The sequence below is a fragment of the Melozone crissalis genome, unplaced genomic scaffold (assembly GCF_028551555.1).
Source record: "Melozone crissalis strain CALT ecotype California unplaced genomic scaffold, PUWL_Pcris_2 ptg000035l_1, whole genome shotgun sequence".
NCBI classification, from domain to species: domain Eukaryota; kingdom Metazoa; phylum Chordata; class Aves; order Passeriformes; family Passerellidae; genus Melozone; species Melozone crissalis.
Window position 1 is genome coordinate 5,676,429 of NW_026535813.1, and position 27,307 is coordinate 5,703,735.

Below are 27,307 nucleotides of genomic sequence, written 5' to 3' on the forward strand. Positions count from 1 at the left end.
CTTCTGCACATGACCTTTACCCAGAAAACTTTTGAATAGGGAATGATAATACATGTTTCAGGAGAATAGACTTTGAAACATTTTTAAATTACAAGGTTCCTCACCTACCCTGTGTTACTTATTTACAATGTCATATTTAGTTCTGAATTTAACAAGCTTTATCTGTAAAACAATTCTGCTGAGATATCCTATGATGAAAAAAAAATTCCTTTCCAGTCTTGCTAGGAGCCATGTTGAGGTGCTTTTCTCATATGTTGCAAACTTCCTGTCACCTGGAAAGCACCTGTCATCACTTAAGACTGAGAAATTCCCAAATCTTAAACATGAACAGGTCATTGCACTGGCTGTTTTTTTCACTGCTCTGTCTGGCTGCCTTCTGCTGTGTCCTGTAGATTACAGAGGAAACTCTGGAAAACAAAACAAAACAAACCTCCTGATTACTTTTTGCTAATAAAAAGTCCCTACCAAAAAAACTATAGCATTTGAAAACCATAATTTTCAGAAGGGGCTGCTCAATAGCAGTTAATTCCTATAGTGCTGGTATGAGCCAAGAGGAGCATACAACTTGCCACAGCCTAGGAGAAGAGATTAAACTTAGTCTTTCTGGAAAAGTATAGAAGAAAGGAAAGACTAGCCAAGGTCAGCTGAATTGCCTCAGTGTCTTGGTTTGAAAGAGAGGTGTCTGCCAAGGAAGGCAGAAATAGAAAATGTGACCCCCTTCCCTCCAAATTATTATAACTCCAAAATTATGGGGCTTTCAGGCAAAGACATGGGAAAAGGAATAACAGTTTTTTACTAGTATGTATATGTATAACAAGGCAAAAAAACAACCACAATGGCAGCAACGACAAACAAAGCCAGAAATCCAGTAACAGCCTTCTCTTGGCTGCCAGGCACTTTCCCCTTTCATGTAGTTATGGTCACAGCCAGTAGGGGCGCTGTTGGCTTCCTGACGGGCAGGGCAGGTGCGATGATTCCCCTGCAGCTGCAGGGGGCGTTGTGGCGCGAGATCAGCTGCCTTCTCCACACGTTTAATGGTGGACAGGCCAGCGGAAGAAATAGAAAAGGAGCTTCCTTTACAAACTCAGAGGGGCAGCCGATCCTAGTGCCCCTCCAAATGGTGAAATGAGCTGTAGCAGGATCCTCGGAGCAGCTGCTGGAAGGTCAGAGGAGAGCACACCCGGGGTAGCAAACAAAATATAGCAGAAACTCCGCAGCTGTAGCAGGAGCCGTGGGGTGTCCCAGCAGTTGCTGGGTTACAGTGTAGCAAAAAACCCACGGCAGTGGCAGAAAAATGGCGGGGCTGGCAGCAGCAGCTGGGCTCCCGAATGCAGCCGGGAGAGGCTTTCTCGGAGGGGGAGGGGCTCGGGGTCCTGGGTTTTCTCCTGAGGCACCTGAGTGTCACCAAAACTGCTGACACAAGTAGATGGTGAACGTCCTTTTCAGTGAGGTAGGGTGTTAATAAGGTCCCAGTTCAACGACCACTTTTAGGAGAAAAAGCCTCACTCACGGTAGGAGAAAACAGTAATGGGCTGGACTTTGTGGTGGGGGCGATAGCAGCATCTCAACCATTCCCTCCAATCCCGAAAGTGAGAGAGAAAGGAGGCGAGCCCAGCCCCTCACCCCCCAGCCAAAATCTTGCAGTATCTCTGCCCTTCCAAAAGAAAACCACTCAGCTACTAGAGTGCAGCTGCACACTTCCCCTCACCTTACCTACTTCTTTTGTCTCTTAAGTACTGATCGTTATCGTCTCTTAGCAACAAACATGACACACTTCCCTGAGAAAAAAAAAAAAAGGAAAATCCTAACTTCCAACACTTAGCTAAGTAAGCCATATTTCCATATTTGAGGCAATTGATTTTAATATGATCCCAACAAGAAGTATTTAGAATACTAGCTAGTCACTCAGTACAACTTTATTTAAAGTAACACTTAGCTTTGCTGAGCCCAGACTGTGTTTTAAACTAATTCCTAAGCTGCATTTTAACAGCAGACCTCAGGAGGGCACAATCTAGGAATGTGGTTACAGCACAGGCGATTCCTATCAATATAACCCAAGTCATACTGTAAACATGATGGAATACCAATGTTTTGTAACTAAAGCCATCATTAGAGCAGTTTCTACAGAGTAAATAGATCAAAACAAAAGCTCATTGACCCTCTTGGATTTAAGGATTCCATTATCTTTATTATAGAAATCCCTGAATGCAGCTTACTTCCCATTATATATTTAAACCCATGTTGTCTGTGAAAAACGCCAATCACTTGTTTTTAAAATTTTAAAATTTAATAGTAATAAAATGGTTATAAAAATAGTAATTGTAGTATATGGTAGAGATAATTCATGCTATATATGCATAAAATATTGTAAAAGTCTAAAGTTATGTCTTTGATCACTCTGGCTGGGAGCATAGTCTCATTTGTATTCAACTAGTTCCCGGACAGTGTTAAGATAATATCAGGTCTGTTACCGTGTGAATGGGACTGTCCTGAGCAATCGTGGAGGGCTTCCCTGGCATCTGCACCTGGGCTGATAGCATCTAAACCAGCCTGGACCATGATTAATGGAATGTCTCAGCTACTCACAAGACCTACACCTGCAGTGATCTCATCTGCCCTACTCAGGAACTGGCATCGCCCTACATGAGAATACATACTCTGCATGGATACTCAGACACTCTGTCTGAACCTTTGGACTGGCCTTTGTCTGTTCCTGCACATGTATAGATGCAGTTCTACATGTGAAGAGAGACAAAGAGACATTCTGTCATCCCTGCCTCAGGCAGAATAAAGTGCATATAAGCAGGCTGCTCCAGACGCTCGGGGTAAACCTCTTGGGGAGACGCTGTCACTTTGTCAGCCGAACCTGGGTTCACCCAGCACCCGCACCCGGAGATGACGCTGTCTTGGCTGTGGTGGATTTTCGAAATTCTATTTTTTGTTATTGATCTAGAAATCTTTGTTAAATTTTCTTATAAATTTGGCTACCTATTTGATCATTTATAACAGTAATATAGTTAGAGTAATAATAATTTGAACAATTAGGATTTAGGACAATACGGGACAATAAAAACAAAGAGTTACAGACAGTCCGGGTACCTCTTTCTGGGCAGCATAAGCCCGAAAAAGGATGCATATTAATAGAGGAGTAACCTTTAAAAGCAATTGCCCGTTGCATATTCATACATCTCATACATGATGCATAAATTCCATTCAAACAAGGGATTCAGTCTGGTCAGTGTCAACTTCTTCCTCTTAATCCTGACGGCGTCTTCAGGGCTGAGCAAGGCAGGAAGAAGTTAGTTTCTTCTGATAATGGAGCAATAAATTCTCTTTCTCTGAAAGATTTAGGTGTCCTGTGGCTGCTATCTGGTGCGAGTGATAAAAACGGGAGCAGGCTCCCAGTACTAAAGTGATTTTAGCTTTTATTATAAGAAAGGCCTAAAGCAAGGGAGCCCGTGGGCCAAGCAGGAGTGTTCCTGTTGAGGATGCTGCAATGCTGGCGCTGGGTCTTCTTTTCAGCAGCGATGTAGCGATGTCCCCGATGTCCCAGATGGAACGGCACACATTCAGTGGGTCAGAAGCCCCTTTTTGTCCTGTTATTGTCCCTTTGGATTGGTTTCTTTTTGGATCCTTCATTTGCATGAAGATTTAAGGCACTTGATTGGCCCATTACAGTTTTGTCCAGGTTGGCTCGTTTCGCGTGGGGGGTGGTGCACTTTACTTAGGTGTATTATGATGCGTTGAGTACTGTATTTTTTATAACTACCCTTTTAACCCCTTTTACAATATAACAACCAAACTAACAGTACATGCTTAAGGATCTATCAACTATTTTACAACAGTTTCTAACATATTTTTAACACGAGTACCTCATTCCTTTGTTTAAAAAAAATCCCACATACATAGTTTCTATTTTAACTACAAAAGTTACATTTTAACTACAAAACTACATTTACCATACTATTAAAATGTTAATACAGCACAACTAATCAATGCAACATAATACATATAGTAAATATCTGCAGAGAGCCATATAATATGCACTTTTCACATTGTCTCTCACACTCTAATTCTCTCAAGATCTGACAACATTCTTTATGCTTATTAATTTTACATTGTATTTGAAACAAGTTAAAAACAGGGTTCAACTGATCCACTGTCCCACTATCAGGAAAATTAATCCACAAATGTCGTGGTTGGGGAAGACAGAGACCTAACACGGTATTGGATTTCATTCAGCAGAGAGTCCTGTTTAATGGTGCACGCAGCTCTTATATAAGCTATTCAAAAGATTCCACGTTTGAACCTGATTGGCTATAATTGGTTACCACCCAGCTCACTGGCCAATAGCTACCTGCTTAAATTGTCATCAGGGACTGGCTGGCATCTCTTCTCTGTAGCCAAACCCCTCCTCCTCTTATGAGGCATACAGTCCAGCTGTATGCTGCCATAGTTCCCCCTGTTTTCAAAATATAAAAGCTGTGTTTATCGTCCCTCTGCTGGGTCCCTTGCAGAAACGACAACAAACACGGTACAATGAGAAGGAAATTCTTCACTAAACTCGACAAACCTAATCTTTCTAGCTATTGGTGTGTCCCATCAAAATTTTTACTATCTTGTCCAGGAGCTATCAAAGGCTGAATGTTACTGGGTGGCATGCCACAGACTAATTACTTAAAACTTACAACTTGAACAATACAACCAAACCAGTTTAATAATTATCAGAGGCAACATTTAAAACTGTCAGAGGTAGCATTTCCTTTTGCTAGTTATGTCCTTAAACTGTCCAACTCTTGAGGTCCAGGTGAAGTCACAGGTGAGTTGTCATTCCAAAGGTCTCAGATTTCCATCCAGCTGGTGTAGAGGGTTGTTACCCATCAAATACTGGCATCTGTGGAAATATATGCATACCCACACCCGCAAGTGATAAGGTCCTGTACCAATACCTTAGGTTTAGGTAACTGGACATCACTAGAGGACTGTAATGAAAAGTAATGATTTAAGATAACAGGGTTTTGGGAGTTTTGCAATATTGTTAGATGGTTTAAAGGTTTGGCCACCCTGGTCTGCAGGGTTTCACCACACATCCCCCTTTTCAGTTTTTCAGACACACTTTATGGCAGATGAAAATGTGTCTATTGAAACAATCATATATTTTAGGCTGTCACACTCCGAGACGTGACATCTGTCTGCCAGACTTGTAAGGCTCACAGACTATGGGGGTTAACTTTCATTTGCAATGGTGTAGTGTAGCTTTGACAGTTAGCACAAGAGTTGACAATGTTATGTGCCTCTGTGTTTGTTAGTAGGAATTGCCGTTGTAAGGCTTTAACTCCTTGATGAAAAAGGGTGTGTGATGCTCTTGCCTGTGTCAGTATGTCTGGTTGTGGTGAGTTGGTGATAGCAGCCTACAACTTTGTAAATAGGTTGTGCTGCTGAGATTAATACAGAGTAAAATTTTGTGAATCAGTTTCACTGATAAAAAATCAGTGGATTATGGTATCTTGGACAATTCTTTAAGAAGCCTTAAGTTTACGAATGTTGGCTATCAGGCTAGAGTACAATAGTTTCTTTAAACAGGATCATTTAAAAAGTTTTGTTATAAATAAGTAATGAGATTGTTGGCTCTCACAATGAAGGGGTGAACATTATATGTATTTTAAGAGAAGTTATTTATAAGTGCATAGTTATGTTACTGCAATGTGTTCCCCTCCCAGTATTGTTATCACTGGATGGTCTTGGTAATCCGGGCATTTGGGAAGGTCAGCTTGTTACTATGGTAACACCTGACCTCCAATAAGAATGTAAGAAAGTGTCCTAGGTTGCCTATATGATGCTTTTATCCCCAGTCATCTTGTTCTGTTTATGCTGAATAATAAGTTTTGCACCTTTAAGACTTGTTCCAGAGAGTGAAGGGGGGAGAGAAGAAGTGCGCAGTTTGTTTTCAGACACTGCACTCACTCCTCCACATTCCTGCTCCTGGACTCTGTAGTCTGCAGATGGACAGACAGTGGGACAGAGCTCTCCTTTGCTTTTAGTTAGTTTAGCTAGCTGAGGTAAAGAAGTTCCCTGGTGTTATAAATGATCAAATTAGGAGCCAAATTTATAAAAATCTGACAAAGATTTATTAAGTCAATTAACAAAAATAGAGAATTTGAAATCCCACCACAACCAAGACAGCGTCTGCCCCGGACACAGGCGCTGGGTGAACTAGGGTCCACTGACAAAGTGGCAGCGTTCCCCCAGGAGTTCACCCCAAGTGCTTCCAGCAGCCTGCTTATATACAGTTTATTCAGCCTGAGGCAGAGAAAACCACATAATTCTTTGTCTCTCTTTGCATGTAAATTTGGATCCATACATGTGTAGAAACAGACAAAGAGAGTGTCCAAAGCCCAGACGAATGTCTGAGTGCTCAAGAGGAAGAGCTATTCACATGTAGTAGATGATGCCATCTCTTGAGTAGCAGAGATTCCATCAAATCCAGGTGCATGATCTCATGGGCTTCCTGAGATGTTCCGTTGATCATCACCCAGGAAATTCCAGATGATATCTTCCAGGTGCAGAGGAAATCCTCTCAGATGGCTCCAGCTTGTCTCCTGCATCTGATAACGTGTCCAGTATAGTCCCAGAGCCTGTCGGGGAACTGGTTACCATGTGAATACCTCTAGCCTGACAAAGACAATTGCAGGCACCATGGCTCAGGGCTAGTCTGTTCATATGAGAACAGGGTTTGATTTTATCTTAACTCTGTCCAGGAACCAGTTATAATGTGAATGGTTTCTGTTCCTGGACAGGGTGGTTTCACAAGCATATGTTTAACCTTTACTAACATTTTATACACAAGCATAGGTTTAAACTTTACTAATATTTTATACATATATATACACCTATTATCTATAGCATGAATTATCTCTACTACATATAACACCTGGACTGCGGTTTTTTTCCTTTACTTTGGACCTGTTTAAACCTGCTCTGGACTGAACACCCAGAAGAGCACTGGCAGCTCGCACCTGTGGCCCATCGGGCCCACTGAAATGCAACCCGGGGAGGGGACTTTCTGAGTTTGTCATCTCTTTTGGACCAGCAAGGGGTTTTATTGTTTAATATTGTTTAGGTTTTATTGTTTAATAAACAGTTTTTTTCCACTTTTCTCCAAGGAGGTATTTTCTCTCGGACCAGTTGAGGGAGGGGCCAATTGAATCTGCTTTCCTAGAGGACCCCTTTGGGGGTTCTCTCCAAAATTTCCCTGAACCAGGACAGAAAGCGACCTCCACCTATGGATGGCAAGGAAAGAGTTGACTGACAAGGCTCTAGGAGGGGCTAGACATATAAAAGGTGAAGCATCCATTTTGAAGAGGAGCCATGTGGCTGGCAGCCATGGGGGGGGGGGGGGCTCCCAGCGCTGTACTTTTTTCCTTATTTAGCCCTTTTGTTGTATTTTTTGTTAAGGTTTAATAAACCTCTAAAATTTTAAAAAGTCAGTGGTCCTTTCTCACAATTTCAATGCTCATGCAGGCCTTGACCTGAGGAGCACTAGTCAATCAAAATGCATATTTGTAGGCATTCTGAATTTGTTTTTCTATGTTTGCATCTCTGCTTTTAGACACAGAAACAGAAAATGCAGAAAGAGCACAGCACTGAGCAACCAGGCTGATAATTTTTCCAGTCTTTGATTCCCATTCCACTGTATATTACCATTTAGGTGTGTTTACATCAAGGCAAAAAAGCTCTGTTTGCTGTGGTAGCTGAACAGGTTATCAGTACTTACCTCTGGTTTTAGTGTTAACAACTATAACATAAGCATAATTTAACCTATTCAATTCAGAAGAATGTTTAGCATAACATGCACTTTTCTTATTATGAACAGTAAAACAATACATCTAAAAAAACAACAAGCTCTGCTGAACAAAAATCAACAAGGTAATACTTTAAACTGCCTAAATGCTTTACCATCACCCAGGGTCTGCCATCTCTGGGGAGCCCCATTTTGCAGCAAGGAGTTGGAGAACCTTTTCTAGAAAAGATTTTCAAATTTACTTCAGAAAAAGGGGGTCCAGCTTTTGTGAAATCAAATTAGCAAGTCAAAATGATTTGATTACACTTTCATTGTAGAAACACCTGGGTCTGATGGTATAATCCCCAGTCACCCAGGGCTGGGGCTTGGCCAGAGCTTTAAGCCTTGACTGACAGGGTTTCCCTAAAATACCTATAAGCAAACTTTTATTACTATAACTAAAGGAATGTGTATGAGTAACATTAAACAATTATCTTACAACCAAATCCTTTCATAAAAACTATATGTATTGATATTATCTGGATCCAGAACTATACTACAATCACACAAATAACCTTAATTTTCTCTAATAGTCATTTAATAAAAATATAAAGTTAATTTTTAACAGTAGCAAAAAATGACAATACTTAAATTTGCTAATTTTCCTTCACAGAAGGTATATAAATATGGACTCTGTACATTACAATTGTATTAACATTAACACTTTAAGTGGTTTCAAGAGATAACAAGCTCTGAGTCAGAAGTTGCTTTAGGATGAGAGGGTTAGGTATTTCATTCCAGTGGCAACTGAGACAGAGTAGAGATCCATTCTGAATTAGGTGAAGTGTCTAGGAGAGGTGAAAAGTCTGTGAGGCCAAAGCTGAAGGGAAAAACTGCAGAGCAGAGACAGTGAGGGGACAGAGAAAAAAAAACCAGAAACGACCACAAGGTCGATTTGCCCCCGACCTAGGAATTCCTTTGATAAAGAAGAACTGGCGATAAATGTCACGCGGAATGAATATGTATGAACCTATTGTGAAACTGTATGCATATGCATTTGGAAGGGGGATAAAAGGAGACCTGAGATCCCCAGGGATACACATGCCTTTTGAGGAGAATTTCCTCTTCATGCGTCCGACACGCATACCGAGCTTTACAACTTTTATAAAGTTGTGAGGTTTCTTCTTTTCTCTGCAAAACATTATGGCGAGCTAGGTAGGAGGAAGAGAGATACCTTCCGTCTCCGTCTCTGTCCCCGCAGGGGCAGGGGGCAGGTTGATGGACTCCTAGGCGCGCCCCAGGATTTTCCTGGAGGAGGCTCCACTCGTCTCAACTTGCCTCCTGCGAGGACAGGCAAGGACCTGCTGGCCTGCGGAGGAGAATACGGTATGTACTGAGGGGCCCCCGGGGGAAAGGAGAGCAAGGGAGTAAACCACCCAGAGATGTCTGGGTTCAGCTGATGGAGCAGCTGTATTAGAGACGGGGTTCATCGTTCTGATAGGGCAGACCGCTAGTGACTCTGGGGGTGAGCCGGGTGAACCCGTGTATGTGTTTATCGGGGTTCATTGTTCTGATAGGGCAGAGCTGCTGAACCCGCGTGTGTTTTGTTTGTGTGTGTGTGTGTGTGGTGTCCGGACACTGTGTTGCTGTATGGTTAATGCATTGTGTGGTCAGTGCACTGTGTTTGTAATTGTGCAAGTGTATAAGTGTATGGTGTATAAAAGAGAGTAGATCTATAGCGCTCTACAGTGCGGGGGGGGGGGGGGGGGGGGAGTTCCTACCCGCGACTGGAGAGGCTGAGTAAACACCAGCCGGGGCAGGCTGTGGGGACGGGGAGCGCCCTACAGAGAAAGTAGAGTAAACAGCGAAAAAGCGTGAGTGAGGATGTTTATTGAGTAAAGGTAGTAAGTTGTGGTGTAGATTGTGCACGCTTTCACCGTGGCGAGATGAACCCAAGGGGTTCCTCTGCCTCAGTGGTTTGGACTCGACCCTTGGGAGTTTGTGAATCCTGTGAATTATTGGATAGATAGAGGAGACGAACGAGTTTATTTAGAGGGGCTCTACCGGACTTCAGCTGGCACTCTAGTAAGTCTGGACTGGGAACAGCTTGCCGTAGAGGATTTAGAGCTCCCTGTAATAAACGGAATAGCCTGCCTTTGCGGGAAATTTCGGGTAGCCTTCAGTGCATCAAGAGGCTGGCACACTGTGTGGGTATTATTGCAGTGCAGAGTTTGTGAGAAACGCTGGTACTGCTGTTCTAATAAGCATGAGGGCACGTGCCCCGACTGTCAATTAGAGGTTTCTGATCAAGCTCATTCAGAGTCTAAGATCTTAAAGCTTGTGTGTGGAAAATCACATCTGATACCTGCCACCTGGAGTGTGTGGGAGGAGGACTGGGAAATTACTGTGAAGGTCTGTGAAAAGAAGTTTGGGTGGAAGCGAGATAGGGCAAGAAGGAAATAATGGGAACTAACCAGAGTAAGGAAGTTCCTCGGGCTAGCCCCTTAGGGTGCATCCTGGCCCACTGGAAGGAAGTCACCAGCAGGGGGGGCTCTGAGAATAAAAAGGATCTAATCCAATATTGCACACGCTGGTGGCCCTAATACAGGTTAGAGGATGGAGCAAGGTGGCCACCCACTGGAACCCTAGATTATAATACTCTACTGCAGTTAATGTTGTTTTTAAGATGGGAAGGTAAATGGGATGAGGTTTCGTATGCTGATATGTTTTTTGTTTTAAAAAATCACCAAGAGTGGCAAAAGGACTGTGGGATTAAATCACCCTCAGACCCACTGGTCTTGGCCCTTGAAAAGGATAACAAGGCAAAGAGAGGGCAAATCAAATGTTGTTGTTCAGCATGCAGTATAGGACAACGGTGTATGAGATCAGATAAGGTCTATCATTCTGAGGAGCAAGAACGAGATACAGTTGAGTGGATGAAAGCTGTTCCTCGAAGGAGGGAGGTTGAGGCTGAAACTGAGGATGAGGAGGAAGGGAACTTCCCCAAAAAGGAGGAGGACTCAGGTGGGGAAGGCACATCTACTAGAACCCACCCCACCCGTGGGAGTCCAGTTGCATCTAGAACCAGGAGGCAAGTAGTGTTGCAGGCCCCTCTGCGAAAGGCAGTGGGACCAGAAGGAGGCAAATTAATGATTAAAGTGCCATTTACCACCCTTGATTTACAGGCATGGGAAAGGATTGCGAGGAATTATCGTGTTGACACGATACTCACTGCCAAATGCCTACGATATGTTATCAAACAACACAATCCAGACTGGGCTGACATCCAGCTACTACTAGATGCTTTCACTGAAACAGAGAAACAGCTGATCTTAAAGACAGCAGGGAATTTGGCAGAGGATTACTGCAGGGTCACACAGCTAGATGTAAAAGAACATTTCCCCCTCCAAGACCCAGAATGGGACCCTAATGTGTCAGCGGAGGTAAAGAAATTAGCAGAATATCAAGAGTGGATAGCAACAGGGGTGGAAAGAGCTATTCCAAAAACCATGAACTGGTCTGCCTTATATTCCCTTAAGCAGGGGCCTTCTGAGACTCCATCTGAATTTCTAGAGCGTTTAAGGGATACTATGCGTCGTCATACATCATTAGATCCGGAGTCTGAGATAGGGACAAATCAACTAGTTAATTCATTTTTGGGGCAGTCTGCTGGAGATATCAGGCGTAAACTTCAGAAAATTAGGGGACCGGATGGGAGGAATCTTGAAGTCTTGCTAGAGGAAGCCTGGAGAGTATTTAGTAACCGGGAGGAAGGATATAAACAAGGAATAAAAAGGTTGGTGGCAGTGGTACAGGAGGAAAGGCAGAGAAAATACAACCAGGGACCACCGAGACAAGGACCACCTTGGCTGAGCAGGAACCAGTGTGCAATCTGCAAAAGAATTGGTCACTGGAAAGACCAATGCCCAGAACGGAGACGGGGTGACCAACAAATGGGTGCACACGTACAAAACAACTGAGGAGGACCAGGGGATTCTGCCCCAGTGGATCCACTGGTTATAACAATGAGGCTGGGGGAAGAAGGGAAAAGGGTGGAATTCTTGGTTGATACAGGAGCTACATATTCAGTTTTTAATAAAGCTTTAGTACCTGTGGAAAATGATTATGTTGTAGTGCAGGGGGCAACTGGCCAGTCTGAAAGGGCATATTTTTGTAAACCTTTGAGGTATAAATTGGGAAAACAATGGGGTATTCATAAATTCTCGTACATGCCTAATTCACCAAAGGCACTTTTAGGCAGAGATTTATTAGAGCAATACAAGCAACCATTACATTCAAAAATGGGGAAATTACTCTGGAGGTGAATGATCAAAAGTACATAGAGGTATTAAGTTTAACCCTAACAGCTATTGGAATTAAGAAAGAAATTGATGAAGAAATACTAGGTCAGGTATTTCCCGGGGTGTGAGCCTCTGATGTACCAGGGAGGGCGAAAAATGCCCCCCCCCTAGTAATTAAGTCCAAGGAGGGAACACAACCAGTGAGAATCAAGCAGTACCCCCTAAAGAAAGAGGATAGGGAAGGAATCAGCCCAATAATTGAAAATTTTCTGCTGTTAGGGTTACTGAAAGAATGCCAATCTGATTTCAATACTCCTATTTTACCTGTTCGGAAATCTGATGGATCATACTGGATAGTACAGGATTTGAGGGCTGTCAATAAAATAACAGAAGATTTGTATCCGGTGGTAGCCAATCCATACACTTTATTAACTTGTCTAACACCTGAGCTAACCTGGTTTACTGTTTTAGATCTAAAGGATGCCTTCTTTTGCCTCCCCATCCACGAAGCCAGCCAGAAAATTTTTGCATTCAAATGGGAAAGCCCTAAAAGTGGGGGCAAAACCCAGCTCATACGGACCAGACAACCCCAAGGCTGGAAAAATTCCCCTACTCTGTTCGGGGAGCAACTTGCAAAAGATCTGGAGTCCTGGGAAGCTCCACAGGAAGAAGGAAGGCTTTTGCAGTATGTGGATCATCTTCTAGCGGCCACTCGGACGAGGGAAGCATGTGTGGCCTGGGTGGTAAGCCTTTTGAATTTCCTAGGACTCCAAGGATACAGAGTATCAAAGAAAAAGGCACAGGTAGTGAAACAGAAAGTAATCTACCTGGGGTACGAGGTGAGTGCTGGGCAACGGACTTTAGGGCAGGCTCGCAAGGAGGCCATATGCCAAACCCCGAAACCCCAGACAATAAAAGAACTCCGAACCTTCATAGGCATGGCAGGATGGTGCCGGCTGAGGGTTTATAATTATGGACTGCGTGTCAGACTCCTCTATGCTCTTATTGCCGATGGAAGCAGAGATCTCCAGTGGACAAAAGGAGCCACATGGGCCTTTCACCAGCTAAAGAGTGCTCTCATGTCAGCTCCAGCTTTGGGACTTTGACATGTAAGTAAACCATTCTTCCTATTTTCCCATGAAAGACAGGGAATTGCCCTGGGAATACTGGCTCAGGATTTGGGTCCATACCGAAGGGCAGTTGCTTACTTCTCTAAGCAACTAGATGCAACAGCCAAAGGATGGCCAGGTTGCCTCAGAGCTGTAGCAGCAGTTGTGCTGAAAATTCAAGAGGCACCCAAGTCTACCCTAGGACAAAAAATGACTGTGCTAGTGTCCCACACAGTGTCCGCAGTACTGGAAGTAAAGGGTGGCCACTGGCTCTCACCACAGAGGTTTCTGAAATACCAGGCCATCATGGTAGAGCAAGATGATGTAGAGATCGTGGTGACTAATATTGTCAACCCAGCTTCTTTTCTCAGTGGAAATCAAGGAGAAGCAGTACACCATGATTGCCTGGAGACCAGTGAAGCTACCTACTCCAGCTGCCCAGATTTAAAGGACACTCCTTTGGACGATGCAGAGACCTGGTTCACTGACGGGAGCAGCTACGTTGCCAATGGGAAGCGACATGCTGGGTATGCAGTGACCACTTGCAGAGAGGTATTAGAATCTGGACCCTTACCAACAGGGACCTCTGCGCAGAAGGCTTACACAATTGCCCTGACCCGTGCCTTGGAAATGGCAAAAGGGAGGAGAATAAACATCTACACAGACTCGAGGTATGCATTCGGAGTCGTACATGCACATGGGGCCATCTGGAAAGAGAGGGGACTACTGACCTCACAGGGAAAGAACATCAAACATGCAGAAGAGATAATCCAGCTGCTGGAAGCAGTTCAGCTGCCTGAAAAGGTAGCAATTATGCACATTAAGGCACACCAAAAAGTGAGCTCAGAATTGGAAGAAGGAAATGAGCTGGCAGATAGAGAGGCAAAAGAAGCAGCAAAAAGTGAGGTAGCTACTGAAAGAGTCCTTATTCCAGATGGACAAATCTCCCTTGAAGGTAAGCCAGAATATAACAAGAGAGATAGGAAATTAATTGAAGATCAAAAAGGGACGTATAACCAAGAAGGGTGGGCTACCATTGAAAAGAAACTGGTAATCCCTTCCCATTTATTGTGGTCACTAGTAAGGGAAGAACACCAGAGAACGCACTGGGAATAGATGCCCTATACACATACCTGATTGAAAGAATTGTTGCTAGGAATTTACATGCCACTATTATTCAAGTGGCCCGACAGTGTGATCTTTGCCTCCAGACTAACCCCAAAAACACCCCCAGACCGAAACTCGGTCAGATCAAGAGAGGCCATGGGCCTGGACAGCAGTGGCAAATTGACTTTTCAGAACTCCCAAGGAAAGGAGGGTATCGGTATTTGCTGGTATTGACAGATACATTTTCAGGGTGGCCAGAAGTATTCCCCGTCAGAACTGTCAAAGCTAGAGAAGTGACCAGGGTATTATTACAAGAAATAATACCATGCTTCCAAGTTCCAGCCACAATATCCTCGGACAGAGGATCACATTTCATTTCCAAAATAGTGCAACAGATTAGCAGCCACCTGGGCATAGACTGGGAACTTCACACCCCATACTGCCCCAGATCAAGTGGCCAGGTGGAAAAAATGAATCATTTGATTAAGCAGCAAATCATAAGACTGGGGCAGGAAGTTAATCTACCCTGGCCCCAAGCTCTTCCACTAGCACTATTGCGAATTCGAACTAAACCTCGAGCTAAAGAAAAGTTGAGCCCTTTTGAAATACTCTATGGAAGACCATATGGAATACAAAAGGGAATGTCCACCCACATTGGAGAGGTAACACTAGCCACCTACATGGTGGCCTTAAACAAACAGCTCAGAGAAATTGAGAAACATGTGGCTGGAACTTGAAGCCGGGAGTTAGATGGGCCAGTACATAACATACAGCCTGGAGATTATGTATATGTTAAGTCTCTTACAGAAAAGACTTCGGAAACACAGTGCGAAGGACCGTTCCAGGTGCTTCTCACCACCTTCACTGCAATCCAAATCAAGGAGCAGAACGTCTGGATTCATCACTCTCGGGTGAAGAAGGCCCAGAAGCCCCTTGAGGAGTGATGCCAGGAGACAATGAACTGAGACTAAAACTTACACGGGCAAAATGAGTATACTGCGGTCGGGAGTAGCTCATACTTTAGTTTGTAGAATTGTTTTGTATGTAATCATAGCTGAAGTTTTAGAACTAGAGAGTACCTCTATCCAAAGCAATGCTGAATGGCCTTGGTCCCAGGCGTTTAATCAGTATACTGGATCCATGGGAAAACCTTCTGAGATAAAGGATTTAAACCTATCCACTGTAGTAATTCACGGAGATCAGGTATATGAGGAGCAGGAATGGCAGGAACAGAAACTGTGGACACTTCAAGGGATCAGAGGAGAAGAAATCAAGGTAGGGTGCCGGGTGATAAATGGGACGGCTTATGAGAGACAAAATGAAATTAGTGTCTCAACCTCCCCTGGTGTATATGAACACCAGGAAGTCTGTGATAGCCTAAGTGAATCAGATTGTTGGTGTAATTTCACCTTAATACAGCCTGTAGAAGTGACTTGCCTTTGGGCTCAGGATGCTATCAGACTTTCATTTAAATTCAAAGTAGACACTACACTTTTTACCACAGCAGGACCTTATACAACCCATAATAAGACTCAAATAGTTCAGACTCAACCCAAACTTGAACCTGAGGTGCATGAAATAGGCCCCTACCTAGTAAAGAATGTGGGTGAACAACAGCTATTATTCAATCCAGAATGGTCTCTCAAACGTGTGGAATTGATGATGCAAATTAACATCTCAAAAATCCAACCAGCCTGCTCCACCTTCCTAAAAACTTCCTTTGAGGGCTGGACAACATGGTTACAAAAACAGGCATATCTCAGGAGCAGAACAAGAAAAGATCTAACTGGCATATTAGGGACAGGATTAGGAGTTTTAAATGGAATTGATTCAGAAATACTGATGAATAAACTGGCCACTGCAGCAGGTAGCCTAACAAAATTAAAGCTGCCTTTACAGTCATCTCTATTGGCATTAGGAACTAGCCAGTGACAGATTTCAAAAGTACTGCCAAAGTGGGAAACGGCCGGGGACCAAGACCACAAGTTAATAGTAGAAGCTCTTAGTACAGTTCAAGATAATGTGTCTTTAGCTTTCAGTTGTATACAAGCACAGTTATAGATGCAGGCAACAGCAGCTCTGATCATACAGGAAAGGGGTGAAGGTAATTTTCCAGCTGAAATCCGGAAAACTGTGTGGGATAATGCAATTGATTTTGAAAGGAAGTTTCAATCCTGGTGGACTATGGTGAATTTCACCTATGATCCTGCTTCTAATGTAGCCACTGCCTTTGTGCATACCATATGTAATGCCACTGTTTATGTTATCCATCCCATCATTGCCCTAGGATTAAACCATGAAAAAACAATACTCTGTCCTTCAGAACACAGAGTGTGGGCACGAAAGATGAATGGAAAGTGGCAGACAGTAAACTTAGAATCCTGCATTACTAGAGAACAGATGGGATTCATTTGTGAAAGCAATACTATTAATGCTCAGGATGTGTGTTTGGACACTGAACAGAGTATTTGTCACTTTGAAATTCATCCAGTCACTGACCAGAAAACTGTGCTCGTATATACTGGAAAAGGGGGTGTATGCTTCAGAACTGCTTGTGCTGCTGTACAAATTGATATCAATGATGTTATTCTGTCTAGTAGAAATCATTCTAACTTCTGTATTTGTAATTTTGTTAAGATTATCGGGTGTGATTTTTCGTATTCGGTACCAGTGTCATCCCACCAGCTGATCAAAACCAATTACACAATTAATCACAGACTATCACCTACCCCTATTGGGATGAACCTTACATTAGTAAAACAATTGATTAAGCACCAAGACCTATTGGAAATCTTGAAGGAAATCCAAGAAAGTGGAAAGAAAACCTTAATTACTGTCCAACATGATACAAAAGAGATAACCAGAGTTCTACAAAGAATAAAACAAAATGTGGATCATCACTGGTGGGATGTGATCTTTGGGTGGTCACCGACTGCAAATGGAATCTTTAAAAAGTTGTGCCACCCCATTGTAGTTTTACTAATATTAGTTGGGATAAGCTTAGGATTATCTATTATATTGTTAATTGGAACTGGAGAATACTACAACGAATAGCTGTACTAACCTCTTTGTCAAATGTACATGGTGAAGCATTAAAAGACACTTATTGTCGTAAGGGTTTGCATTAAGTAAAAGAATTTACTTATTTCCTGGGAAAGGGGGGAATGAGACAGAGTAGAGATCCATTCTGAATTAGGTGAAGTGCCTAGGAGAGATGAAAAGTCTGTGAGGCCAAAGCTGAAGGAAAAACTGCAGAGCAGAGACAGTGAGGAGACAGAAAAAAAAAACAGAAAGGACCACAAGGTCAATTTGCCCCCCGACCTAGGAATTCCTTTGATAAAGAACAACTGGCGATAAATGTCACATGGAATGAATATGTATGAACCTATTGTGAAACTGTATGCATATGCATTTGGAAGGGGGATAAAAGGAGACCTGAGATCCCCAGGGGTACGCATGCCTTTTGAGGAGAATTTCCTCTGCATGCGTCCAACGCGCGCACCCGTAATAAAAACATAACGAGCTTTACAACTTTTATAAAGTTGTGAGGTTTCTCCTTTTCTCCGCAAAACAGTAACCTTTCCCACATTAGGGAAGTAGCAAGGTGGGAGCTGTTCTTCTAGAAAAGGGTACTTTGAAAAAACATATCAGTTAATTTCCACTTGAATGGATACCTAACAACTTAGAATTATTACAGGAGCATCTATCACAAAAAGTAATCAAAGCAATGCAGGGGGTTACAAACTGGTATGGTAAAAAAGGCAATATTAATAGTGGGGGTCTGGGATAGTGGTAACACAGGCAAAACAACAGTACTGACCCCCTAAATAGTGCAGCAATTGCCATCTGAATAGTAAAACTAGAAGAGTTCCATGGACTAGATGCAGAAACTACATGCTTAGCCCACAGCTGCTCCCGCACAATGCAAATGCTGCAGTCCCCTACGAGGAAGGGGTTACCTATCCAGCCAGGTCCTTTCTCTAGCACAGTATCAGCTCACAAAAGTCTGCAGCAGACAGGAGCCCTGGCTGCAGTGGGAGTGGTGGGAGTGGCATGGGTCAGAGGCCACGCTGGGGCGGCTCGCAGGGTTCCGCTGGCACACAAGATGGCGGCTGCACCTCACTGGGCAAAGCCTGCCATGTATGGGGAGCAGGGGCGCTGCCCTTGCCAGCTCTGCCCCTGCTTGTGCCACTGGACTCCCTGGGTCACTTCCTCACTGCCCACACGCAGAGAGTTGTGGCTTCTCATCAGACTCGCTGAGAAGGTGGCCCGCTGCTTCCTGCTTTCCCCTGGCTCTGCCATGTGCCTGCCAGCACAGTGCGGCCATGAGGTTGCCACCATGTGCTCGGTGGCGTGTGCTTGCCATAGCAGCCTCCGCGGTCCCACATACCCCCCCCTCCTGCCTCCGCTCCACTCTTGCAGAGGGCAAATATAGAGGGGGCATGCTATCAGAAAGGGCTCTCCCAGTTCCAGCAACTTGCCGTGACACGGGTCCAGCTGATGCTGCATGGCACGGTGTGGCGAGAGCTCTTTTGTGATACTGGCAGGGTTCCCTCCAGGGTTGAATGTATTGGAGGACCAGGGGCCATCTTCTGGTTCTCCTCCCACAGCCCTGGCAGAGTTACAGTCGTTCGCTGCCACTGACGTGGTGGCTGCTAGGCAACATGACTTGGCACCCGCTTTGAGGTAGCTCTCAGTATTGGGCGGCCTCAATCCGCTCATCTCTGGGGCTGCTTGCAGCTGGCAGGGTGCTCCAGCCCCTCAGGCACTGACAGCAGCTCTGGCTGCCGCAGTGTTCCCCAGGCTTCTCGAGCTCAGACTGCGGACGCAGTGGGATGCCGCCGGATGCTGTGTTCCACAGTTCCAGGTGCTGGCAACCTCCTGCCAGTGCTTCCGGACTCGGGCGCCACTTGACTTCTGGCTTCCAGCACACTTCTGAGTTCCCCTGGGGGGCGGCACTGCTGCGAGTGGATGTGTCAAGATGTCCTGGTTTAGGGCAAATTTGGGAGAAAACCTCTAAAGGGGACCCCTCCAGAAAGCAAACCCACACAGCCCCTCCCCCCAACCGGTTTGGGAAGGATTCCTTGGGAAGAAGTGGAAAGAACCTGTTTATTTAACAGGCAAAGCACACAAAATGAACAATACCAGATGACACCACTCTTTCACTGCTCTGAAAAAGATGAAAAATTCAGAAAGTCTCTCCTGGGAGTGTTCGCTCTGTTATCAGTCCCCTCCGGCTGCTGCAGGCCACGAGGTGAAAACTTGGTGTTTCCAGGTCCCAGTCTGGAGCAGGTTCAAATGGTTCCAAAAAAGGGAAAGGAAAAACATTCCAGGGAAAAATTCGGACTGCTTAGCTAAACTAACTAATGAGCAGAAGCAAAGAAGCAAGAGCAAAGCAAAAAGCCAAGCAAAAATCAAAAGCTGCGCTATGTACTGCCCTGTCTCTGTGTCCTGCCAGCCGTGGGGGAGCAGGCTGATAACAAAACCAAAACAAAAATTCGCTCTTCAGAGCCAGTCTTGAAGGCACAGAAAAATATCCAGCATAAACAGAACCAACGACTGGGGATACAAGCATCATAACGTCACTCTAGAACACAAGAGAAGGTTGGGCTATCTGCAGGGGTTCAGGACTGTACCAATCAGCTGGAGGTGGAGGCCAGCCGAGCGCTTCTATGGCAACATGGGGCATGGAACAAATGGCGAACGGGTCCTGCAGGCACAGCAGGGGCAACTCTGGCAGCTGCGTGGGCAGCTCTGGCCTCTGTGCTGGCATTCACGGCAGGGCAGTTGTCACGCGAGCTGTGCAGACACATCTGGCGCCTGTGGTGGGGGGGGGCTCTGGTCCTGAAAGCATGGTGTGTTGGCACTGCGCTGTTGCAGAGCCCAAACGACTCCTACTCCCCCTCCAGCCGCTCCCCTGTGTGCCCAGCGCGGCATCCCCTCCCTCACGGACTGCTGCCCAGGCTCTACCATCTCAGGATGTTTCAGCGGGCCATCTTGAGCAGGCAGCTCCCACACCACATGGTGCCTACCATCTTGGGCAGGTGGCTCTCATGCCATGTGGGGTCCACCATCTTGTGGGACAAGCATCTGCAGCACATGGTGTTCACCATCTTGGAGTTTTTCGTGTGCTTGTGCCATGTGCTCTCCGCCATTTTGAGCGACCAGCACTGGCGTATTTGCATCCTCTTTTGCATTTTTCTCGTCTGTTATCAATTGTAACATGTCCATCAAAAATCAGTTGGCAGGCTTGTTCCCAGATTTTAACACTAAAGGCAGCATCTTTGGTGATTTCTACTCCTTGGCTCTTGCAAAACTGTAGTAAAGTCTCTAGGCCCTCTTCACTGTGCTCAACCCCTCTTCTACTTAAGATCAAAGTCCAAATATTCACTATAGCTTTATCTTTTGCAAAAATTGTACCACCTATTGTTCCCAGCAGTAGCTCACCTTTTTTATGTCCTCTTCTAGACAATCACAGGTCCTCAGCTCTTGGCAGCTTTCTGGCTGCGTTCGTCAACAGCTCTCCAGGCTGTTTTTCTCTCCCACATCTCTGGCCATTTTTCTTTTGCAGCTCTGGCTGTAATATCCTCACAGCTCTTGGCTGTTGCTCTCTGGTGCTCCATCTCCTTTCTTTTCTTCTGGCTTAGTTATCACGTGTTCAGGTCACCATATGTTGTGGTTGGGGGAGACGGAGACATGACACGACATCAGATTTCATGTGGCAGAAAGTTGTGTTTAATGGTGCACACAGCTCTTCTATAGGCTATTCAAAAGACTCTGCATTCGAATCTGATTGGCTATGATTGGTTACCACCCAGCTCACTGGCCAATAGCGACCTGCTTACATTGTCATCAGGGATTGGCTGGCCTCTTCTTTCTAGCTGAACCCTTCCTCCTCTTATGAGGCATACAGTCCAGCTGTATGTTGACATTAAAAAATACCAGAGGTTTATGTCCAAAAAGAGACAGACGAGTCCTGTAACTTTATTCAAATAAAGGGAGAGGTCATGGGTATTTCCCATGGGGTCTCTCAAGTTTTTGGAGGACGCAACCTCCTTTTTATCCTAATTTCCTGGCCACACTTCCCTCTCTTTTCCCATTGGCTGAGGTACTTGAGAGGTACAGTCTTCCCAAATAGCCTAATACAGAGCTCCTTCTAATGTGTACACACATCCCCCCTTTTTTTCCTTTTTCCTTGTGTCTCTGTTCTTTTTCTCTAAATCCAGGGATTTAACACAGCCTTGGGTGAATGACACTTTGTGTCAATTAGTGGAATTCCTATGGAATTTATGGTTCCCCCCCATTGCTTCTTTCACCTCTCAGTATCTGGCTTTATGTATCAGCAGACCCACAGTTTGTTTACAAAGACACCTTGTCCTGGTTTAGGGCAAATTTGTTAAAGAATCTGCAAAGGAGGGCCCCTCCAGAAAGTAAACCCACACGGCCCCTCCCCCCAACCGGTTCGGGAAAAAATTCCTTGGAGAGAGGTGGAAAGAACCTGTTTATTTCAGGCACAGCACACCCCAGCACACAAAATTAACAATACCAGCTGACACCGCTCTGAGAAAGATGACAAAATCCGAAAGTCTCTTTCGGGGGTGGTTGCTCTGTTCTCAGTCCCTCCTGCGCTGGGGCAGCTGCTGCAGCCAAATCTTCGGTGTTCCTGGGTCCCAGTCTGGAGCAGGTTCGAGATGGTCACAGGAACAGGAGAGGAGAAACAGTCCAGGAAGGAATTTTGGACTGTTTAGCTAGAACTAGCTAATAAGCAGAAGCAAAAGCGAGAGCAGAAGCAAGAGCAGAAAAGCAAGCAAGCAAAAGCAGCAAGCTGAAAGCAAGAAGCGAAAAACAGCCCTATGTACTGCTTGTCTCTGTTTCCCTGATAAGAGAAACCCAAACAAAACTTCCACTCTTCAGAGCCAGTCTTAAAGGCACAGAATAGATGAATGGGGATACAAGCATCATAACGTCACCCCAGGACATTCCACCCCTTATCCCCATATCATCAACATACTACAACACATCATGCATTATTCATACAAAATTTCCATCTGTTTCCCCAAAATTACAAGCAATACCTATCATGCCTTCATCACATCCCCACACTGGACCACTGAATCCAGGCCCTATATTACAGAGCTGCCGGATTCCCCCTTTTCACTTTAGTCACTTAAAGCTCCATCTATCACTTGCTCAGACCTTTGACACTTACACATTTCCTTCTATCTCATGTCTGTATGGTTTAATGTACAGACAATGGCAGTAACATCCAATGAACAGTGATATTGCATATCATTCTTATCCCACAATCAGATCTCCCTGAGGTATACATCGTGTTGTTCCATCTTTTTGCATTATCCACCACGTGCAACCTGGTCCCTGAGCAAAGACAACCCCACAAATGGGTTTGTCTGTACTCGAGGCAGAATTGATCCACACAGTCTTCCCTAACAAACCTCTGATATGTACCACTGGGACTTTGTCTCCTTCTATTACATTCAGGGACTCAGACTGGGCAGGACCTGCTCGGTTGGTGGAACCTCGGGTGTTAACTAACCAGGTGGCCTTTGCTAAATGCTGCTCCCAATTCTTGAAAGATCCCCCACCCAAAGCTTTCAACTGGGTTTTTAGTAGTCCATTGTACCTCTCCACTTTTCCTGCAGCTGGTGCATGGTAGGGGATATGGTACACCCACTCAATGCCATGTTCCCTAGCCCAGGTGTTGATAAGGCTGTTCTTGAAATGAGTCCCGTTGTCTGACTCGATCCTCTCAGGGGTGCCATGTCTCCACAGAACTTGCTTTTCAAGGCCCAGGATGGTGTTCCGGGCTGTAGCATGAGACACAGGGTAGGTTTCCAACCATCCAGTGGTGGCTTCCACCATGGTCAGCACGTAGCGCTTGCCCTGGCATGTCTGGGGCAGTGTGATGTAGTCAATCTGCCAGGCCTCCCCATACTTGTACTTGGACCACCGCCCACCGTACCAGAGGGGCTTCACTTGCTTGGCCTGCTTGATGGCAGCGCACGTCTCACAGTCATGGATAACCTGAGAAATACTGTCCATGGTTAAATCCACCCCTCGGTCTTGTGCCCATTTATAGGTGGCATCTCTGCCCTGGTGGCCTGAGGCATCATGGGCCCATCTAGCTAGGAATAACTCTCCCTTATGTTCCCAGTCTAGGTCTATTTTGGACACCCCTATCTTTGCAGCTTGGTCTACCTGCTCATTGTTCTGGTGCTCCTCATTGGCCCTACTCTTGGGTACATGGGCATCTACATGGCGGACTTTCACAGGTAGTCTCCCTACCCTGGTAGCAATGTCTTTCCACTCATCAGCAGCCCAAATTGGTTTCCCTCTAGGTTGCCAGTTAGCCTTTTTCCACCTCTTCAGCCATCCCCACAGAGTATTGGCTACCATCCATGAGTCAGTGTAGAGGTAGAGCTTTGGCCACTTCTCTCTCTCAGCAAGGTCCAGGGCCAGTTGAACAGCTTTGAGTTCAGCAAGTTGGCTTGATCCACCTTCTCCTTCGGTAGCTTGTGCCACCTGTCATATGGGGCTCCATATGGCTGCTTTCCACTTCCAGTTCATCCCTACGATGCGACAGGAACCGTCAGTGAAAAGAGCGTAGCGTGTTTCCTCTGGGGACAGTTGGTTATAGGGAGGAGCCTCTTCAGCACGTGTCACTGGTTCTTGTTCCTCTTCATCTGTGACACCAAAATTCTCACCTTCGGGCCAATTTGTAATGACCTCTAAAATCCCAGGGCGATTCAGTTTACCTATACGGGCGCGCTGAGTGATGAGAGCAATCCACTTGCTCCATGTGGCACTGGTGGCATGGTGAGTGGAAGGAACCTTGCCTTTGAACATCCACCCCAGCACCGGTAGTCGGGGTGCCAGGAGGAGTTGTGCTTCAGTGCCTATTACCTCCGAGGCAGCCTGGACTCCTTCATAGGCAGACAGGATTTCCTTCTCTGTTGGAGTATAGTTGGCTTCAGACCCTCTGTAGCTTCGACTCCAAAATCCCAGTGGTCGACTCTGAGTCTCCTCAGGCACCTTCTGCCAAAGGCTCCAGGACAAGCCATGGTTCCCGGCTGCAGAGTAGAGCATGTTCTTTACCTCTGGTCCTGTCCTGACTGGGCCAAGGGCTACTGCATGGGCAATCTCCTGCTTGATCTGGACAAAGGCTTGTTGCTGCTCAGGGCCCCACTGGAAATTGTTCTTCTTGCGGGTGACCAGGTAAAGAGGGCTCACAATCTGACTGTATTCAGGAATATGCATCCTCCAAAAACCTATTGCACCCAAGAAAGCTTGTGTCTCTTTCTTATTGGTGGGTGGAGACATTGCTGTGATCTTGTTGATGACATCTGTAGGAATCTGACGCCGTCCATCTTGCCACTTCACTCCCTGGAACTGAATCTCACGAGCTGGTCCCTTTACTTTGCTCTTTTTAATGGCGAAACAAGCTCCCAGGAGGATCTGGATGATTTCCTTCCCTTTCTCAAACACTTCCGCAGCTGTGTTCCCCCACACAATGATGTCATTAATATACTGCAGATGTTCTGGAGCCTCTCCCGTTTCTAGTGCAGTCTGGATCAGTCCATGGCAGATGGTGGGGCTGTGCTTCCACCCCTGGGGCAGTCGGTTCCAGGTGTACTGCACTCCCCTCCATGTGAAGGCAAACTGAGGCCTGCATTCTGCTGCCACAGGAATGGAGAAAAATGCATTGGCAATGTCAATAGTGGCATACCACTTTGCTGCCTTGGACTCAAGCTCATACTGGAGCTCTAATATGTCTGGCACGGCAGCACTCAGTGGTGGAGTCACTTCATTCAATGCACAGTAGTCCACAGTCAATCTCCATTCTCCTTCAGATTTTCGTACAGGCCAAATGGGGCTGTTGAAGGGTGAGTGGGTCTTGCTGACCACCCCTTGGCTCTCCAGCTCTTGCATCATCTTATGGATGGGGATCACAGCATCTTGAGTGGTCCTATACTGTCGTCGATGCACTATGGAAGTGGCAATTGGCACTCGTTGCTCTTCTCCCGTCAGGCATCCTACTGCAGATGGATTCTCAGACAACCCAGGCAAGGTGTTCAATTGCTGGATACCCTCTGTCTCTACAGCAGCTATTCCAAATGCCCATCTGAGTCCTTTGGGGTCTTTGAAGTACCCACTCCGAAGGTAGTCTATGCCCAAAATACATGGGGCCTCTGGGCCAGTCACAATAGGATGCTTCTTCCACTCATTTCCCGTTAGGCTCACATCAGCTTCCATCAAAGTGAAATCCTGAGATCCCCCTGTCACACCAGCAATAGAAACAAACTCTGTCCCCACATGTCTTGATGGGATTAATGTGCATTGCGCACCAGTATCGACCAAAGCTTTGTACTCTTGTGGTTCCGATGTGCCAGGCCAACGAATCCACACAGACCAGAAAACACTATTTTCCCTGGCCTCTACCTGGCTAGAGGCAGGGCCCCTCTAAGCCTGGTTATCCTTCTTTCCCTGGGCGTATGTTTTGGATGTTCCTTCGACGGGATCAGACATGTCATCATCATCATACCTGGCCGTTCGGCTACGGGCAACTGGAGCTGTTTCTTCCTGGTGGCTTCCTTCAGTTCACGCACCCGTCGTGCCAGAACAGCAATAGGTTTCCTATCCCACCTTCTCATGTTTTCCCCACAATCACGCAGGTAAAACCACAGCTCAGCTCGTGGGGTGTACCTTCTCTCACCATCTGGGAAACGTCTGCCTTGGAGACCAGAACCTCGGATCTGTACTGCTGAAATTTGGAGAAGGTCTTTAATCTCCTCTCTAAGCTTCTTATGGTTCTCCTCTATCTTATCCTCTAAGTTCTGCAGACGTGTTTCTACCACTGCGATTCTGGTATGTGTCGGGCCATGTACAGCATCTGCATATGCTCGGAGCTTCCTTGCCATGTCAAGCACAGTCTCATCCCTTTCATCCCTCTTCATGATGGCTAAGGCAGAAGCATATTCGTGTGGCCCAAGTCGTACGAGTTTTCGCCACAACACAGACGTGCATGGTACTAAGTCTGGGTTCCTAGTTGTTACATCATCTGAGAAGATAATCTCTGCCATTGCCATTTCTCTCAGGCGTTGGATCCCTTGCTCTATTGTCTTCCACTGAGTTTGCTGCATATAGAGATCGTCCGCACACAGGTATCTTTCTGCTACGCTTCTTAGGACCCGTTCCCAGAGGCTGTGAGGGTTAGCCCCCCTTATCATTCCTTGGTCTATGATAGGATCCTGTGACAGGGATCCCAACTGCCTGGCTTCAGTGCCATCCAGAATTGTAGCCTCGCCTGCAGCATCCCAGAGACGGACAAGCCAACTAATTATGGATTCATCAGATCTTCGAGTGTAGTCCTTCCGTAGGCCACGAAGGTCCTTCAGGGAAAAGGACTCATCTGATCTTGCACCTGCTGCTTTGACTCCTGATTTTATGTCAGGAGGCACTGAGGTTCCTTCTCCTTCATAATCATCATCATCATCATCCCCTGGTCGATTGGTCTTGTCCGTGCATTTCCCACTTCTAGTGCTGGTAGCAACAGCCATGGGTTTAGATGCTGGCTTCGAGCCTGGAGTGTTAGCTGCAGCCTGAGTCACCAGGACAGTTGCTGATTTATCTCCCTGCCCCCCTGCCTCTGTCTGCTGCCCGACAGTATCTAGCAGTGTGCGATAAGCATATGCCAGGGCCCAGCTCACTGCAATGACCTTCCTCTCCTTAGGCTCATCCTGGTACTTCTCTTTCAGATATTTCCCTACCTCAGCTGGGTTCTGAATTTGTTCATGGGGAAAATCCCAGACTATAGGGTCAGAGAATTCCTTCAGGATTTGGCCCATATCCTCCCATTACCCACACCACTTAGGATTTTCCACACCAGGGTTTACTCCTGAGTCAGGGGTCTCATCAGCCTGTCTAGAAATCTCAGCCCTCATTCTAGAGAAGCAGCAGGCTGTATAGAGGAAGGTTACCAGATTGAATACCAG